The sequence below is a fragment of the Schistocerca gregaria genome, chromosome 4, assembly GCF_023897955.1.
Source record: "Schistocerca gregaria isolate iqSchGreg1 chromosome 4, iqSchGreg1.2, whole genome shotgun sequence".
NCBI lineage: Eukaryota > Metazoa > Arthropoda > Insecta > Orthoptera > Acrididae > Schistocerca > Schistocerca gregaria.
The window spans coordinates 150,493,768-150,512,629 of record NC_064923.1 but is presented as its reverse complement, the minus strand read 5'-3'; the positions used below and the strand labels follow the sequence as shown (position 1 = coordinate 150,512,629).

At 37.5% G+C, this 18,862-nt stretch overlaps 1 protein-coding gene across 5 annotated transcripts in view; it reads right to left on the bottom strand.

The window, feature by feature from the left end:
* Positions 1-18,862, bottom strand: part of LOC126267222 (C-1-tetrahydrofolate synthase, cytoplasmic) — a 316,907-nt gene that overhangs the window by 140,498 nt on the left and 157,547 nt on the right. Inside the window, exon 1 of one of the 5 annotated variants that reach the window (XM_049972204.1) lies at positions 18-184. The exons of the other annotated variants lie outside the window; for them this stretch is intronic. The gene's annotated coding sequence lies outside the window, so the exon portion shown is untranslated. Of the gene's footprint in view, positions 1-17; positions 185-18,862 lie in introns of those variants that run through there. 5 annotated transcript variants of the gene reach the window in all.

The window sequence follows — 18,862 nt, the reverse complement described above, 5'->3', positions numbered from 1 at the left end:
TTAACAAGAATACATACCTTAATGGAGATCGTGTTACTTTTTTAGCGTTACTTCGCTCTGATCAGTTCTTAGTAAAGAATGATTCTATTTAAAATAAGCCGCTACAGCAACAGGTGGTTCAGTAATGTCAAAGTTGCTGAGTAGGCTCTTCTATGACTTGAATATTCACCACATTCGAAAAATCTCTCTTATCACGTAGGGCACGAGGGCAAATCTACATTTTGTCCGACCTTTTGATAACCCTTGAAATAACATGTAATCCTAAGTCAACCAACACTCGCATGCCAACGAAAAGATTTTTATTTCACCAAATCCTTTAGCCCCTAGATTCGTATAACAAGTCTTCGGCGTCTGCAGATTTTTTATATAAATTTAGTTGTAGTATAAAAAATCTTCGGTGTCTGCAGGTTTTGATACATATTTTAGTTGTATGCATTACGGAGAAATGTGTCATGAACATATCCTGGTCCTTCGCGTTTCAAAAATAAATTTATAAATAGCCTCTCATAAGCACTCGGCTATTATTACTTGGGAGGAACATTTATTTATTTATTTGGCTCTCATTATGCATGATTTTACAGCTACATGCCAACAACACATTTCTGATTTCTGCACTTCGCGGCGTAGACGCAACGAATGTGCAAAGATCATCAAATACTGGATTTGCTGAGAAATGACGAAGAAGTGCCGTCAGAAATAAATTTAAATGTTAATTAGGTACATTATGTACATTTAGTATTCAAGAGCAGCTTGAAGCAAGACTTTAGAACTGTTCAATTTAAATTAATAAACTTGTCAACTCATAATTCAGTATAAATACTCTACATTTCTGCTCCAAAATGTTCTGTTTGCCATTTTTTTCTTTGTGTCAAGTACCTGCAGAAATCGACAGTTTATCTCAATCAACAGAGAGGTCTATTCGGGGGAAAATCGTGTTGTCAAAAATGTTTGCTCATTGGGAGAAGGGATTGTTCGGAAAAAACACACAAAAAATACTGACCAGTGAGGTGTGATCGTGAGAGCTTTTAAATGTAACATTTTTTTATATTTTTATCGAATAACTCGGAAACAGTGGCTCCTGACGAAAAGATTTTCCAGGACAAGATTGACTTACATTAAATATCCTACAGAAAAGTTTCTATTTATTTTTTCTCTATGACTAATAGTTTCTCCATTGCAGGGGATGGAAAAATCGCATTTTATTAAACCCATTGTTCTGACAGTATAAAACTGATGTTTTTCTTTAATGAAGTGGCCTAAAAGTATTACATTCCATATGTTTTCAGAAGTTAAGTTGTGAGGATGGATCATGTGCTGTGCTTGGATGGGTCTGTTGGTAGAGCACTTGCTAGCAAAAGGCAAGATCGCAAGTTTTAGTCTTGGTGTGGCACACTGTTTTAATCTGACAAGAAGTTTTATATCAGTTCACACTCAAGTGCAGAGTCAAAAGTACATTCTACTTGCAAGAACTTCATGCCACTGCCAAGTTCTTTGTAAGGGTTTAGACACTAAAGCAGATCATTTCGTTTACTAAAAGACTTGCAATTGACATTTGCCCCACGTAAAGTGTTACAGATTATTTAAAGGGCTCCAAATACCCGCACATAAAAAGCGCAAAATTTAATTTGATAAATTATTTAGAGGATTTTGGTCCAATTTAGGAGGATTTCAAATGTGATACAGAGGGAAATTGTCTTCAGAGCTGACAGCACTGATTGACTTTTGATCATCGAGTATGGCAAGTGCAGTGTGCTGGGGGAGTTGACTTCCTCCACCACGACTTCATATTACAGGGAGACTATACCTCCGCAAATTCCTATCCAGTTGTCATATGTGAATAGACAAAAATAACTTCACTGAGCACATTTTTATGTAGTAGAGTTATTTAAAGTGTATTGAATGACTACTTGTTTGCAATTATAAAGTGAGCTTTTATGTAAAATACGTTAATTTGTAAGTGTGATGACGGGAAAGGGACTGGACAGATGTGGCAGCTTTCTGCTGTTGAGTGTTGACAGCTTATTGTAAAGCCATGTAATTGTGATTTAGTCACTTGCTGGTGAATTAATGAATGACTAAAAAATTACTGCACTTCTCTCGGCATCAGCTGTGTTACTGGTATACTGCACAAACCTTTTCCATTCAGAAACTTGGAGAGGGGGCTGCACTTGCAAACACACCCAAATTGTATCTCATCTTCCAAAAAGGGTGTGAATATGTCTCATGGAACGGTAATCTGCTGTAATGCATTGCTTGACTTACGTTGAAATGTCTGCAATTCTAGGTGACCAAATTCTGTTGCAAATGACGACAGTATAAGCCTCTGGCCCTCTTCATGTTTTGGGAGGGCTGAGGCTGGGTAACATATTTGATACCCCTCAAGCTGTGAAAAATATCCCAGACAGTGGTAGTCGAGACAATGAAATCGACATTGTTGAATGCATATTGACAGACAGTTACCCTTGGAAAATCGTCTTCATTGTGTTAGATAGTTGACAACTCCAGCTGTTAAGCTTTCTTACATAATAGCAAATAAGTAATCAATAAACTTAAAATAAGTATATAGACACAAGCCCAGTGAAGTTATTTTGTCCACTCACTCAAGAGAACTGGACAGTAAATGCTGGGGTGGTATAGTCTGTCTGTAAACTGAAACGTGAGCAGTGTTCATGACGTGGAATTTGTCTTTCTCAGAAGAATACTACTGCTACTGTATGGGATGACAAAGAATCAATTTCCCCTCTAGCAGTCTTAAAGTGTATTGAATGACTACTTGTTTGCAATTATAAAGTGAGCTTTTATGTAAAATACGTTAATTTGTAAGTGTGATGACGGGAAAGGGACTGGACAGATGTAGAGATTTAAGTAAATTCTGTCCATATGCATTAGTAATGTTAGCATTGTTAGTAACTCATATCTGTACTCCATGTAGTGTTAAGGCATAATGTTTATTTTGTGCAAAATAAACATTCTCCATGCATGTCTGTGCACTATGTTTCTAGTGATTCATAAGGCACACTGTGCAGGGTAAAATAAAATTGTGAAACATCTTATAGTTGCTTCTTGTGTCGTATTGCAGTAAATAGAGAGTGGAATTATCCGCTCATTCTTTAGTTTGCAGACCTACGAAAGAGAAGAGGAGCATGAGCACAATCCAGCAACCTACTTTCCCTCACATTTCTGTACTACGCATTTCATTCCTGCCACACCCCCAGAACACGATTTATTCCTTTGTACAGTTTTACTGCATTTAATATTTCTTTTCAACTCACTTCATTTAAAATTAAACGTTAATTTATACTGTTGTTGTTGTTGTGGTCTTCAGTCCTGAGACTAGTTTGATGCTGCTCTCCATGTTACTCTATCCTGTGCAAGTTTCTTCATCTCCCTGTACCTACTGCAGCCTACATACTTCTGAATCTGCTTAGTGTATTCATCTCTTGGTCTCCCTCTACGATTTTTACTCTCCACACTGCCCTCCACTACTAAATTGGTGACCTTGATGCCTCAGAACATGTCCTACCAACCGATCCCTTCTTCTGATCAAGTTGTGCCACAAACCACTCTTCTCCCCAATTCTCTTCAATACCTCCTCATTAAATATGTGATCTACCCATCTGATCTTCAGCATTCTTTTGTAGCACCAAATTTCGAAAGCTTCTATTCTCTTCTTGTCTAAACTATTTATCGTCCATGTTTCACTTCCATACATGGGTACACTCCATACAAATACTTTCAGAAACGACTAATACTTAGAACCCATTTTTTTTTTATTAATCTTCGATTTTTCCATTCCCTGTAATACAGAAACTATTAGTCCTAGAGAAAAATGAATAGAACATTTCTGTAGGAAATTTAATGTAATTTAATTCTGTACTGTGAAACACATTCTGTAGGAGCTGCGATTTTCGTGTTCTTCGAGGAAAATGTAAAAAAGTTACTTTTAAATGCACCCTCTCCCCTAGCACCCCAATGCTCACACCCCACTGATCAGAATTTTTAATATGTTGTTCCTTCTACCACTATGTAAAAATTTGCAACCCACCGATTTTTCTTCTGATTTTCCTTCAGTGACTTGACTAGTGCTGCCAGTCAATATAATGATTGGAGAATGTACGCTTTTACAGGAAAAAAGGATGTGCTGTGTATTAGTTAATATCTGTTAGAAAATTTGCACCTTAGCTTACGCAAAATTTGTTTTCTTGATTGTGTGTCTCGGATTACATATGTTTCATGGTTAGCACTCGCAGTTTTTCGTGTCAAAGCAATACTTCTTAACAGTCAGAAATTTTGTCTGCTTTGTGTGTCTGAAGTGTGGTTTCTCATTAAAACTTTTAGTGAGAAATTTGTATGATATGACACATGTCATAACAGTGTAACTTAAGATCTAAAACCAAAAAGAATTATTGCCACTACTTCCAGCTATTAGCAGCTGAGTTAATTGGTGATTCTGTATGTGGCTTAAGCACAGATCCCATTATTTATGTCTTCTGTGATACCCTCCAATCATTTCTTGTGAAAGGCGCAATGATTCTTCAGGGTTCACTATAGGATTTCTTATTAACCAATTATTACTCGCAGATGACTCCTTATGGAGTCATAAAATTTTCATTGTGAAAGAAAAATTATTTCGTTAACTAAATAGATAATTAAATGCCATAAATGGAAAAACTACTTAACACTAGCAGTCCCTCTTCACTGAGAAAACTTCGATTTACTTCGAGAATTGCTTGTACTGTTTCTGACATAATGTTAAATTCAAAATAAGGCAACTACTCTTATATCAAATTAAAATTGGCAATGCTGGCAGGTAGAAGGAAGGCTACACTTCCTTCATATTTCAGCTTCTTTGAAGTTATGACTGTTGGTGTAGTCATTCAGATGCTCTGCCCAGTCTTCACCTCCAGTGCTGTTCGAGCTTCTAGGTTCAAGGTCAGCTGACCAAATTTTTTGGATAATTTGACTCTATTTTTCTGTTTCTTTCTTTTCGCAACTATTACACATACAAAATATATTACCTTACATGGACGTATCACTTATTCACATATTATGGGGTAGCACCCCAGAGATAACTTTCACCATTTTTTCATATTGCTTTCATAGACATGTGGACAGATGTTCCAGTTTTTGCCCCAATAACAGGGATAGCCCAGTTCGTTAGAGTCATTATTTTTGGTTCCTCATCGTGTCTTTCACTGTTTTAGGTGCTATTTCATTGTGGGTGATACATGTATATGATAGTTTGATTAGAGGTTTTTGTTGTTTGGGTCCAAGATTGACCTGAGCTCATTAACAGCTGTTTGCTTATATTACTACTGATATAAAGACTGAAATAGGAAAAGAGAATGGTAAGTGGAATACTATTCTCTCGTAATGATTAAAGGTAGATTTTTCTTATTTGATGATATATTACTTCACATAAACAGATATTTACCGTCTGTTATGAGATTCAGATTATATTTACAAAAAGAACTAACTCAGCTATTCATGTGTGAGCAATTGGCTCTGTAGAATTGACTAACATCTTGAATTAATGTTATTCAAGCCTCTGAATGTTTTGAAACCGTCGATAACATAGTGATAATGTGAACAATATACAAGTTGAATAAGTAAAGTGTATTTGATGTGACATTTCAGCAAACATTCTAAAACGAAACGCTTCTGACAACCTTACAGTATGCTGAACATAGTTTGAAAAATATGTGTTAAATATTGTTGGCTACAAAGGTAAGTGCACAGGTAAGCACTTGTTTGCTGATTACAATAGACATTTTTCACTGGGACATATACATGAAAGATAGGTGTACTTTCTTCTAAATGTCAAGTCTAATGTACTCCTAGTGGTAGAGAATCATAACAAGATGAATTAATGTCCTGCATAACAACCATTCCTAAAAAGTTTTTGATAGTTTTTAAAACATGCACCAATAAGTCATTAAGCAACAGTAGGTGAAAGTAACCGAGAAAATAGATACACCACCACATGTATTGATCCATAAAGAAGAGAAGATGGTATGAGATCTAATAGGATTTTTTGAATGGACTCAGTTGTGAAAGCCTCACAAAACAGGGTTAGCAAAGTCTGTAGAAGCAACTCCACCATCAATGATCAGAATGCAAAACTCCATAGAGCTATGTCCTGTAAAACATGGTTTCTGACAAGATGTAACTAACTTCATTTCCTAATTAAGACACTGTCAGATGTTTTTCTAAGAGTGCATATACTACTTTTTTTACCTTTCCAAGTTCTGTTAGGCGCTATCCAACGCCATTTTCTTTCTGTTAGCGATCAGTGCCGACCCTAGTAGTTTTTACAAGACTGTCAGGGAGAACCAGTTTCGAACATAGTTGGAGACAGCTTTAACCGTCTTCTTTTCAGCTACAATTTGCACGAAAATGCGGTGAGATGACACAGCCATCTGGATGCATTTTTAATAACTTTACTTATGACTTGACCACCCTTTTTTTCACCAAGAAATTGGTACATTATGTGATTATAGGATCTGGACACCTGACAAAATGACTTTCGACTTCGTGGCGCCCTCCATCGGTAATGCTGGAATTCAGTATGCTGTTGGCCCACCCTTAGCCTTGACGACAGCTTCCACTCTCGCAGGCATACGTTCAGTCAGGTGCTGAAAGGTTTCTTGGTGAATGGCAGCCTATTCCTCACGAAGTGCTGCACTGAGGAGAGATATCGATGTCGGCCGGTGAGGCCTGGCACGAAGTCGGCGAACAGGCGCTCGATCATGTTGAAAGGTGCTGTCACCATTCCCGAATAGCTCTTCAACAGTGGGAAGCAAGGACGTGCTTAAAACATCATTGTAGGCCTGTGCTGCGATAGTGCCACGCAAAACAACAGGGGCCGCAAGCCCCCTCCATGAAAAACACGACCACACCATAACACCATTGCCTCCGAATTTTACTGTTGGGTCTACACACACTGGCAGATGACGTTCACCGGGCATTCACAATACCCACACCCTGCCATCGGATCTCCACATTGTGTACCGTGATTCTTCACTCCACACAACGTTTTTCCACTGTTCAATCGTCCAGTGTTTATGCTACTTACACCAAGCGAGGCATCGTTTGGCATTTACCAGCATGATGTGTGGCTTATGAACAGCCGCTCGACCATCAAATTCAAGTTTTATCACCTCAAGTTAAACTGTCATAGTACTTCCAGGGGATTCTGGTGCAGTTTGGAATTCCTGTGTGATGGTCTGTATAAGTGTCTGCCTATTACACATTAAGACCCTATTCAATTGTTGGCGGTCTCTGTCAGTCGACAGACGAGGTCGGCCTGTACTCTTTTGTGCTGTACGTGTCCCTTCACTATAACATCGGAAACAGTGGACGCAGGGATGTTTAGGAGTGTGGAAATGTCGAGTATAGACGTATGACACAAGTGACACCCAGTCACCGGCCCATGTTCGAAGTCTATGAATTCTGCAGAGCGCCCCACTCTGGTCTCTCACGATGTCTAATGACTACTGAAGTCACTGATATGGAGTACCTATCAGTAGGTGGCAGCACAATGCACCTAATAAGCAAAAATGTATGTTTTTGGGGGTGTCCAAATCACATTGTGTATCAGACGACATGCAAATATGATACATTTCACCATCGATAAGATATATATTACAACAACTATAATATGGCTTCCTAGCTTACCAGTGCTATGTCAGACATATAAAAACATTAGATGCATTGTATCACATCAGCATTATCGATCATGGAACAAGTGTAAACTGCTACCAAGTGAAAATTTTGGAAGCCGAGTGGACTAAACCACGACAGGTGTTGGGAACATGGTACATGCTGTCGTTCGTTTCTGTTTACAACCACAATTTTAATCGTTATAACGAATTAAATCACTTCATAAGTCAATATGGAAACCACAATGTTTTACAAGACCTGTAAATAAAAGAAAAGATTTGTTTTGTTGGTCCCGTCGCCGGTCAGTGCGTTTTCCCAATGTTTTAGATAAAAAACTGTAACACTTTGTATTGTAAAGTTTTTTTTTTGTAAAGCACTGTAAGTGATTTCCATGTTGACTGATGAAATCATTTAATACATTGTAACGATGAAAACTGTGGTTGAAAACAGAAATAAATTGCAGCATGTATCACATGCCAAGCAGTTTAGTCCACTTGGCTTCCAAAATTTTCTCTTGGTAGCAGTTTGCATTTGTCTCGTGCTCGATAATGTTGATGTGATGCAATGTATCTAATGTTTTATGTGACTGACGAAGCACTGGTAAGCTAGGAAGCCACATTCTAATCATTGTAATATGTCTCTTATCAATGGTGAAATGTATCACATTTTCATATCGTCTAAACCAGTTTTGTGTTGTATGTTATAGCCTTTGAAAACGAAGGAAAGTCGAAAAGCATAAGATTGATGAAAAATAAGTGTGGTCAAGACATAAGTCAAGTTATTAAAAGTGTATCTTTTTTTCAGTGTACACTGAAAGAAGGTCCATAAGTGACTTAATGCTTGGATACTTCTGAAGCGCTAGTAATTAGTGATGTGACAATCGACTGTTTTTAACAATCGATTGGTCAGTCGACTGTTCTTTCGTTCACTCAATTTTTTTCAGTCAAATGAAACAACCGAATGATACTAGTCAACTATATGAATGTTTTCACTCATTCACTGTGTTTAAGTGGTGTCATTCAGCGTAAAACAACCCACTGAATAGAATCTCCGCCGGTTTCTGTCGTGATATGATGTTTTCACTACATACATACATACATAATACATTAATATTTGTTCCTTAGATCTTGAATGCGATATTTCGTAATGATATGGAAAGTGTCACTTTAATATAAGTAATTCTCAGAAAAAATGTAATAAGAGGATAGGTCTGCAAATACTTCGTTAGAGAGGTATGGGTATTGCAAGGAACTTTAATTCGGCAAAACTGATGTGCACAATGTGAATGTATACGCAATACAACTGGACCGTAACGTGATTTTCTTGAAAACAATGTTACAGAGAAGTATAGTTATGCTTCACTTTTTTACATTATGTTTATTTATTTTGCATTTAGTACAAAAGCATTACAACATGCACATGACATATATTCAGTTGAAAACGACGTACCACATCCTTTACAAATGGCTTTAACACTCGTCGTACAGATGTTGCATAGTTGAAAGAACAGGTTCAAATATCTCACCATAAACGTCACACAACATGCAAATTACATGTATTCAGTTGAAAAAGATGTACCACATCCTTTACAAACGGCTTTAACACTTGTTGTACAGATGTTGCATAGTTCAAAGAACAGGTTCAAATATTTCACCATAAACGTCACACTTTTGCGCTCTAGCGATGACATGTTGTGTTGCTTGTTCAGTTGCCTGTGATTGGTTCCTAATCAATTCAACAGCGTCCATGATGCGAAGAAGCAGTTCATCTCGTGTATTTACCTTCACTTTGGGCACCTCTGATTTCATCCAACCCCATAAATAGAGATCTAAAGGTGTAAAGTCAGGTGATCTTGCAGGTCAGTTAATAACACCGCCATGGACAATCCAGCAATGAGGGTAGGTGCGGTTGAGAGGCACATGTAAGGTAACATGTGGAGGAGCACCGTCATGTTGAAAGTAAATTCCAGTTCTTTTGGCTAAAGGAATGTCTTCCAGTACTTCCACAAATGAATTTTCCAAAAAATGCAGGTACCTCTATCCTGTCAATCGCTGATTGATAATAAATGGACCTATCAAAAGATTACCAATTGTGCTGCTCCAAACACTTATGGCTCAGAAATTGCTATCCACTGCAGCATGTGTATTTTCCCGTGACCGTCGATGATTATTGTGTATGATGTTTATTCCATGTCGTAAAAACCTGGCTTCATCAAAGAATATTATGTAAGTAAATGACTATTCTCAGTTACCCAGTGACAGAATTGAAGTCATTGGGCATTGTCGCCAATGTGGAGATTTTAGACACGTTGTATGTGAATTGTATACAGGTTTTCTGCATGTAATGTTTCCCATGAACGTGTCTGTGGGACATTCATACGCCAGGACACTCTTCGCACGTTTGTACCAGCACTTGGTTCAACACTTGAGTTAATTTCTTCCTGTTTTTGCAAAGTTTGTTGACGTGCATGCTCGGACGAAAAATGCCTACTTGATAGCCTGTGATATTCTTCTCTTGCTGCAATAGCACTACCGTCACAGAAGCCATAAACATACACCCTATCTGCTTATTCCTCTTTACTGTAGATGTGTGGCATTGTTAGCAGCGCTTGTATGAAAACAGTTAACACCATGCACTTAACAACTAACTGATACGTGCCGGTACACTACACAATGTGGCTTACACGGCACAACTGCGCAAACAACGGGTGATTGTACTACGTACTACGTACATCACCTGACCATCATATGTGGTAGGTTGAAGGGCTTAAACATGGTATGCACCCGTGCATTGTTTGCAAGAAAATCAAGTTACAGTCCAGTTGTATTGCGTATGCATTCATGTTGCACACAGAATTAAAGTTCCTTTCAATATCCATACCTCCCTAACAAAGCATTTGTGGATCTTTATTCATACATATGTATATATATATATATATATATATATATATATATATATATATATATATATATATATATATATATATATATATATATATTACAGTCACTACTTCACATCTAGAAATTCATCTATTGAGTAGAAGGAGCTTTCATTCAAAAATTATTTTAATTTGCCTTTAAATGTTGGTTGGCTATCTGTCATACTTTTAATGTTATTTGGCAAATGACCAAAGATTTTTGTAGCAGCATAATTCAGCCCTGTGCCAAAGTGAGATTTAATCCACAATAGTGAAGATCATCCTTTCTTCTAGTGTTGTAACTATGCACTTCTCTGTTACTCTTGAATAGGGTGGATTATTAATAACAAATTTCATAATTGAATATATATATATTGTGAAGGTACTGTAACTATCCCGAGTTTCTTAAATAAATGTCTGTAAGGTGATATTGGGTGGGCTCCAGGTATTATTCTGATTACCCGCTTGTGGGCAATGTATAGTTTCTCTCTTAAAGACGAATTACCCCAAAATATGATGCCATATGAAAACAGGGAATGAAAATGTTCATAGTAGGTTAGTTTACTGGTGTGTTTGTCCTCAAAATTTGCCATACCCTAATAGCATAAGTATCTGAACCAAACCGTTTCAGTAGATCATCGATGTGTTCCTTCCAATTCACAACCAGATATTTCGAATATTTTGCCTTAGCAACAGACTTTTGCACATAGTCTATACTTATCAATAGTGTTATGCCATTTACTGTACAGAATTGTGTAAATTGTGTTTTCTTAAAATTCAGTTAAAGTCCACTTGCAGAGAACCACTTCATTTCCTCAGCTGATTCTCGTTTGTGGTGCGCAATTCCTATACTAGTATCATCAGCAAAAAGAACTAACTTTGCATCTTCATGAATATAGAGTGGTAATTCATTAATACATATTGAGAACAATAAGGAACACAAGACTGAACCCTGTGGGACACCATTCTTGATGCCTCCACAGTTAGAAGACTCTGTTGATTTTTGCAGACTACCTATACTGTTAATTTCAACCTTCAGCACTCTTCCAATTCCATATGAATTAAACCATTTGTGCACTGTCCCACTCATACCACAATACTTAAGCTTATCTGCAACGTTTGGGTGATTTTATTGACATTCTTTGTCAACCTTTTTGGCTATGCATGAAACATGGCTAGGGTTGACAAATTTTTTTGAAGTATCTTATTTGAGAGAGATGTAGATAGAATGTGTGTTTCTAAAAATAAAGTACAATGAAAATGCATGTACTCATAATTACTTATTGAAATACGAATTTTGGCATTAAATGCCAATTTTTTGTTGGTTTTAGAAGTTTGATTACTGGTGCTGCACTGAAAGTTCTTTAATAATAAATGAAGAAACAATTTTAATACGTTTTTATTACAACGTTTTCTTGTCTGTTTTTATTTGGGGGGAGGGGAGGATATGAGTTTTGCAATTGATTTTAAACTAGTTTCCCTAAAAGCTAGAGTCTCGAAACTTTCAACATAGTTCAGAACTGGATGATGCTGTAATATTAAATCACTTTGTTTTTTGGTCTGTCTGTCTCTGTTTGATACAAATTTTTGCAATTTATTTTAAACTAACTTCCCATTAAGCTATAGACTTGCCACTTTGAGCTTAGCTCAGAACAGGATGACAATGCAATATTAACTCGCGTTCTTTTCTGGTTTGTGACAGAGAACAAGTAACATTGCTATTTCCCTGTTTTCTCTTTCCAGTCGCGAATGTTTCGCACTTAAGAACGATTGTTGCTGAGCTTCCCTGTCAGCTCGATTCTCTCTAGCTTTTAAATTCGCGGTCTTCTCATGAGAGTTGCCTATGAGGAAGCAATATATTGGTTAACTGATTTGAAGAGAAAAGGAAATAAACCTGAAGTTTGCCAGCTATCCTGCTGTAATCTCATCAGAACATTTGAAATCTACTGAAAAATTTCACACACAAGACTAAAAAGCAGAAATATACTATTTAAGTAGGAAAACTTTTTAATACAACAGAGTTTTACAATGGACTAATAGATATTAAATAGTGTCTCATAGCACCATACTGATTTCTAACGCCTTATAGGTAGTTCTGAAAATTTGTGCTTATAAATTTTTAATAGGTATGACACCACCTGTAAAACTGAAAACATTGGGGATATGTATGTAGCTGGTGACGTAGTTTTCTGTACAAAATATTGACCTTCCACGCTAATATACGGCTGAATATTCAAACGATTTTGGATTTGCCTATAAAACGAAATGAAAACTGTCGCTTAACTGAGGCAACATTCTTTTCTTCTTTATAGATCCTGAAGGGAACCATTGCACTCACCTTTGTAACTCTGACTAGGGCTGCAGTACATCCAAATTTACTTCGATTGGTTCTAGTTTTGAGGGTGTATCAGGGCATTCTAGAGGGATTCCTATACAACTGTCCATGGTGAACTTGGATCTTTTTTCGTCCCTGTGGAAGTCGATTGACTGGAAATAAATTGTAATAAACCTTAGTTAAAATTCATTAAGGGAGGTCCTAACTATAGATTGTTTCTCCATTTTAGTCTATTAGAAACGTAGCAGCAAGCACGATTAGCTGCCTTGCTACGCACATACAGTATGTTCTAAAACTGTCTTTACAACTTTGATCAAATATATTTTAGGAATGGGGATAGGTAGAAAGATCTGGTTTGTTACATAATGTACTCATAGATCTAGAGCAGGTTTTTTCCTTATTTCCCTGTGTTAATTATTGACTGATCATCCTTCAGCAGTTGGTGCAGTGTTTGTAATGTTTTGTACAGACCAAATCTCACACCTGGGAATCGCATAACATTTTTTTTCTTCAGTTAGGACTCGTACAAACTGTGAGCTTGCATCAGAGCAGCAATAGCACTTTAATGAGGATATCTAGGCCGGATATAGAACTGGAATATTGCTTAGATAACATATGTGCTACAGATCGTGCAAGAATTAAAGATAATCATCTGTCCACCTGTCCCCCTTTTTCCATGCCAGTCAAGGTTTTTGTAGCTCTGTCCCGAATTTTTTCAAAAGTAATTTGGGATCCCCATTTGTCCAAGATTAAATAGTTATGATATGATTTATCCAAAATATGTTCATTTCAACTGTATCGGTATGCTGTTACCTAAAGGGTATTTTCCCAAATGAGTAATGTATGGAGCAGTGATAAAAACAGTTAGTTGTACAAACTAAAAAAGGAATGTTAGTGGCTAGAGTGAATTATTATGAAACGTGAGCTGAATGTTTTCATAAGGTTGTTGAAGAATACAGACATGCTACAGAAAATTTACAGCACTGATAAACACTATATGTCTGCTCACAAACCTTCATCTTAGAAGGGACTAACAAAATATAATTTCACGTACTTTTTGTAACAAATTAAAGTGATAGTTTGCATTTATTATGTTCAAATCAAACATCTTTTGTAATAGCGAAAAACTTTAATGTGTCCTGGGGACTCTAGAAAATATGGTCACCTTAACACCCTGAACACTGTTAAGTGGCTACTAGAACTGTAGATGTATATATATTAAGCCATAAACCATGCTTTTCTATCTATCCCCATCCCTCACATACATGTGATCAAAGTTGTAAAGAAAACATTGGAACACTCTGTGGTTTCCATACTTCTTTATTGAGACAATGAGAAGATGCTGGCAATAGGTGATCACATACTCTAACCCCGCCCACCAGGCAACCGAATGTCTTAAATGACATTTGCCTTCTACTCACTGAGCTGTATAAAACTGATTTCATTTTCCTTAGTGCAATTTAGTACTATGTCTGAATATGAATGTCTCTATAATGCACTTTCACAAATCCTTGTTACTCTCATGTGTAATTTATATCTGCTGATCGGTAGGAGGCATGTGCTGGCTGGCATTGTTTGCACTGAAACACAAGCAAAGAAACATTTCTCCTCTCATGTCCTTGTTCTCCGTAGAATGTCGTGTCATCAGCCAGCATATCGTCTACAGACAATCTAAGTCTTGGAAATTAATCTGATTTGACTCACATGTCCAGTTTTCGAAGTTTCTGTCTGGGGTTGGCAATTTAAGTGATGGCAGAGCTATCCCAGTGATAAGTCAGGTTAATTAGCTATGTGCTTATGGCATCTAAAACATGATATGAATCAGTTTTAAATGATGAAAAGAAAAATTACTCCACTCACTTCATAATTAAATATGTAATTCATAATTAAATATGTATACTGCTTATGTTAACTTTGTCATACTCCCGAGATATGTCTTCACTCACGACCACCATCTGTCACTATAATGCAGCACTGCTTTAGTTCAGTTAATTAAAGTATGGCAGGCTGGTTTCACTCAGAAGACTGAGTCGTTAGCTTGGTCAGCTAAAGTACTGAAGAGCTGTCTCAGCTAAAAGAATGGATACATTGTTCAACTGACAGGAAAACTACTGATTGTTTTCACTTGAACAGAAAGACTGAATAATTCAGTCAGCATGCAAAACTACAATAGCGTCGAATCTTTTCATTCGATTGCATCCACTAGCCGCTTTCACTAGAAAAAATAAATGAATAATAATCAAACTGACAGGTAACACTACCACCGACTCACATGATTGTTTTCATTTAGTTTCTCCCATGTACTAGTTTCATTCAAAAGAATGAATGAATAGTCTGACAAACTGAGCGATTGTTTTCATTCTGTTGCTCCCACAGACACGTTTGCCTTGAAACAGTGTATGAGTATCCAACCAACTGAATCGATTGTTTTCATTCAGTTGCTCCCACAGGCTAGTTTCATTCAATAGAATTAATGAATAATTCAATTGATCCAGTATGAGATTTTCACTCTGCAGCAGTGTGTGCACTGATATGAAACTTCCTCGCAGATTAAAACTGTGAGCCCGACCGAGACTAGAACTCGGGACCTTTGCCTTTCGTGGGCAAGTGCTTTACCATCTGAGCTACCGAAGCACGACTCACGCCCGGTGCTCACAGCTTTACTTCTGCCAGTATCTCGCCTCCTACCTTCCAAACCTTACAGAAACTCTCCTGCGAAACTTGCAGAACTAGCACTCCTGAAAGAAAGGATACAGCGGAGACATGGCTTAGCCACAGCCTGGGGGATGTTTCCAGACTGAGATTTTCACTCTGCAGCGGAGTGTACGCTGATATAAAACTTCCTGGCAGATTAAAACTGTGTGCCCGACCAAGACTCGAACTCGGGACCTTTGCCTTTCGCGGGCAAGTGCTCTACCATCTGAGCTACCGAAGCACGACTCACTCCCCGTGCTCACAGCTTTAGTTCTGCCAGTATCTCGTTCTCATTCTGGAAACATCCCCTAGGCTGTGGCTAAGCCATGGAGAGTGTAAGTAGATATGCTACTCGTAATTTCCAGAGTACGTAACTGCCGAGTATTGTGCGCCACTATGGTGCACGAGCATGCATATCAACAAAATAGATGTAAATCTAAATGAGAACCACTTAGATAAGACTCCATGACCTTGGAGACACGTTACTACCAGACTTAAGTCATCAGGCTAAATTATAAATCAGAATAAGCTTCATTTTTGTATACTTCCAAGAATATTTTCAAATCACATAGTACTGCATAACACTCCATGCTCCCCCTCACAGACCTATGTGTGAAATTGACATCCTGTTGCATCGCCAACCCTTACTTCTGGAGGAAGCATAGAAAGCCATATAAAAGGCGAACAAATTTTCTACTGTTAAAAAAAAAGGACGGATCACGAAGGAATTATTCGAATGGGTCGGAAATTAGTAGGTGTGATGTACATATACACACAAACAAATGATATCACTTTCAGGAAAATTGGATGATTTCTGCAAGAGAAAGAGCTTCACAAATTGAGCAAGTGAATAACGTTTTGGTTCATTTATGGCTCTTATACAAGCAGTTATTCGGCTTGGCATTGATTGATAGAGTTGTTCGGTGTCCTTCTAAGGGATATCGGAGGAATTTCTCTCCAGGTGGCGCGTTAGATCGTAGATGGTTGGGGAAACCTGCCCATAATGCTTCAAACATTCTCAACTGTTGAGAAATCCAACGACCTTGCTGGCCAAGATAGGATTTGGCAGATGGCTCTCATGAAGGGCTCAAAACGGGTTGTAGAATATCCTCAACGTACTTCTGTGTTGTAAGGATGCAACAGATGACAACCAAAGGGGTCCTGCTATGAAATGAAATGGCCCCCCAGACCATCACTCCTTGGTTGTCGGTCTCTGTGGGAGGCGACGCTCGGGTTGCTATTTCATTGCCATCTGGGGCGTCTAAATACACGTCTTCGGCCTCAAAGCTCATTGATTGGGTTAGAACTGTCTTCAGTGATAAGTCCCGCTTCGAAGCTCGGATGACGTGTCTGGAGATTAGCTGGACAGCATCGGAATACTAACTTGACTGTCGTTCGTCATACTGGCCGATAACGAGGAGGGATGATCTGGGGTGCAATTTCTTTTCGCAGCAGGACACCTTTGGTTGTCATCTGTGGCACCCTTACAGCACAGAAGTATGTCGAGAATATGCTACACCCCGTTTTGTTGCCCTTCGTGGCAAGCCATCCTGGGCTTACATTTCAACAAGATAATGCCCATCCACATATGGCGAGAGTTTCTACTACTTGACTTAGTGCTTGCTAAACCTCATCCTGGCCAGCAAGGTCACCAGATCTCTTCACAATTGAGAACATTAGGAGCATTAAGAGCAGGGACTTCTAACCAGCTAGGGATTTTAACAATCTAACATGACAACTGGACAGAATTCACGACGATATTCGTCAGGAGGACATCTAATACATATGTCAATCAATGGCAAGACGAATAACTGCTTGTATAAGAGCCAGAGGTGGACCGATGCATTACTGACTGGCTCAATTTGTGAAGCTCTTTCTGTTGAATAAATCATCTAGTTTTTCTCAAATTATAATTATTTCTTTGCCTGTACATGTAAATCACATCTACCATCCTTTGCGGCACAATGTTTTCTTTATTTTTTCTTAGAGTGTATTTTCATACATTCTAGTGTTGATATAACCAAGATAATGAAAAACTAATCATTTTGTGGTATGATTAACACATTTATTAACTTATAAGAAATTTGTATCACTCTTCTTTCCAGCATTACTGATTTCAGAGCATATACAAATTTTGTAGTACTCTGCTCCACCTGTGTTACAGACACTGTAACTGTGTTCTGAAGCATTTTGTTATTACCTTACACTAAATACTGATGTCCTACAAATTCGAATTCAACTTGATTTATTTGCCTACAAACGATGGTGTTGTTGTACATGATATCATCAGTACATGTATAATTACACAATTGGTTTGCATGTGTAAATATTATTATTTAGATATTTATCTTATAACATAATTAATGTTGTTATGCAAATTACATAAACTGCAAAGGAGTTTATATGTCCAAAGCCAGAAATTGGTTTGTTCACAGTCACATTTATAACAAAAAGATCATCTTCTATATTATTATTTTTCTTATAGAACACTTTTTTCTTTCTTTCAACAATATCTCTACCACCATTTTAAACTTATTTTCGTGTCATTTCCTTGTTTTTGCCAACATCTAAAAATTATTTTTCAATTTATTTAATCGAGTCCAAGGGATGTCCTGTAAGTTCTTGTTTCTGCTTCCATATGAATTCACATCTGATCTAATTTTGACATGTGGACATTCTGTTTGGCATACATAAGTACTTTCAATATTTATAGGCTGAGCAGTAAAAGTATGTTGCGGCTGGTCCCGGCGGAGTTTCGAGACCTCCCTCGGGCATGGGTGTGTGTATTTGTCCTTAGGATAATTTAGGTTAAGTACTGGGTAAGCTTAGGGACTGATGACCTTAGCAGTTAAGTCCATAAGACTTCACACACATTTGAACATTTTTTAAAAGTATGTTGTGCTCACAAAGTATTGTCAGCAAAAAGTTGTGTTGGTTAAGCTAATAATTGATCTAATTCTGTATTCTGCAGTGTAAGTCTATATGGAAACAGGCATAGTACGTTATAAGTAGGAGCTTTTCATTCTCACAATGATTAAATTTTTTAGGAGGTATAAGACTATTGCCATCTTACTGCAGAGTGTTTCTAAGTGGGCATTGAAGCATAATTTACTACTGAGGTAGATGCCTAACAGTTATACAGAGTGCTTGTATTCATTTTGCCCATTATTAACATTTCTAAGAGAAAAAAGGATGTGTTCAGTTTTGTGGTTATTTAGTGCAACCTAATTTGCTGGGACCACTAAACTTCATTT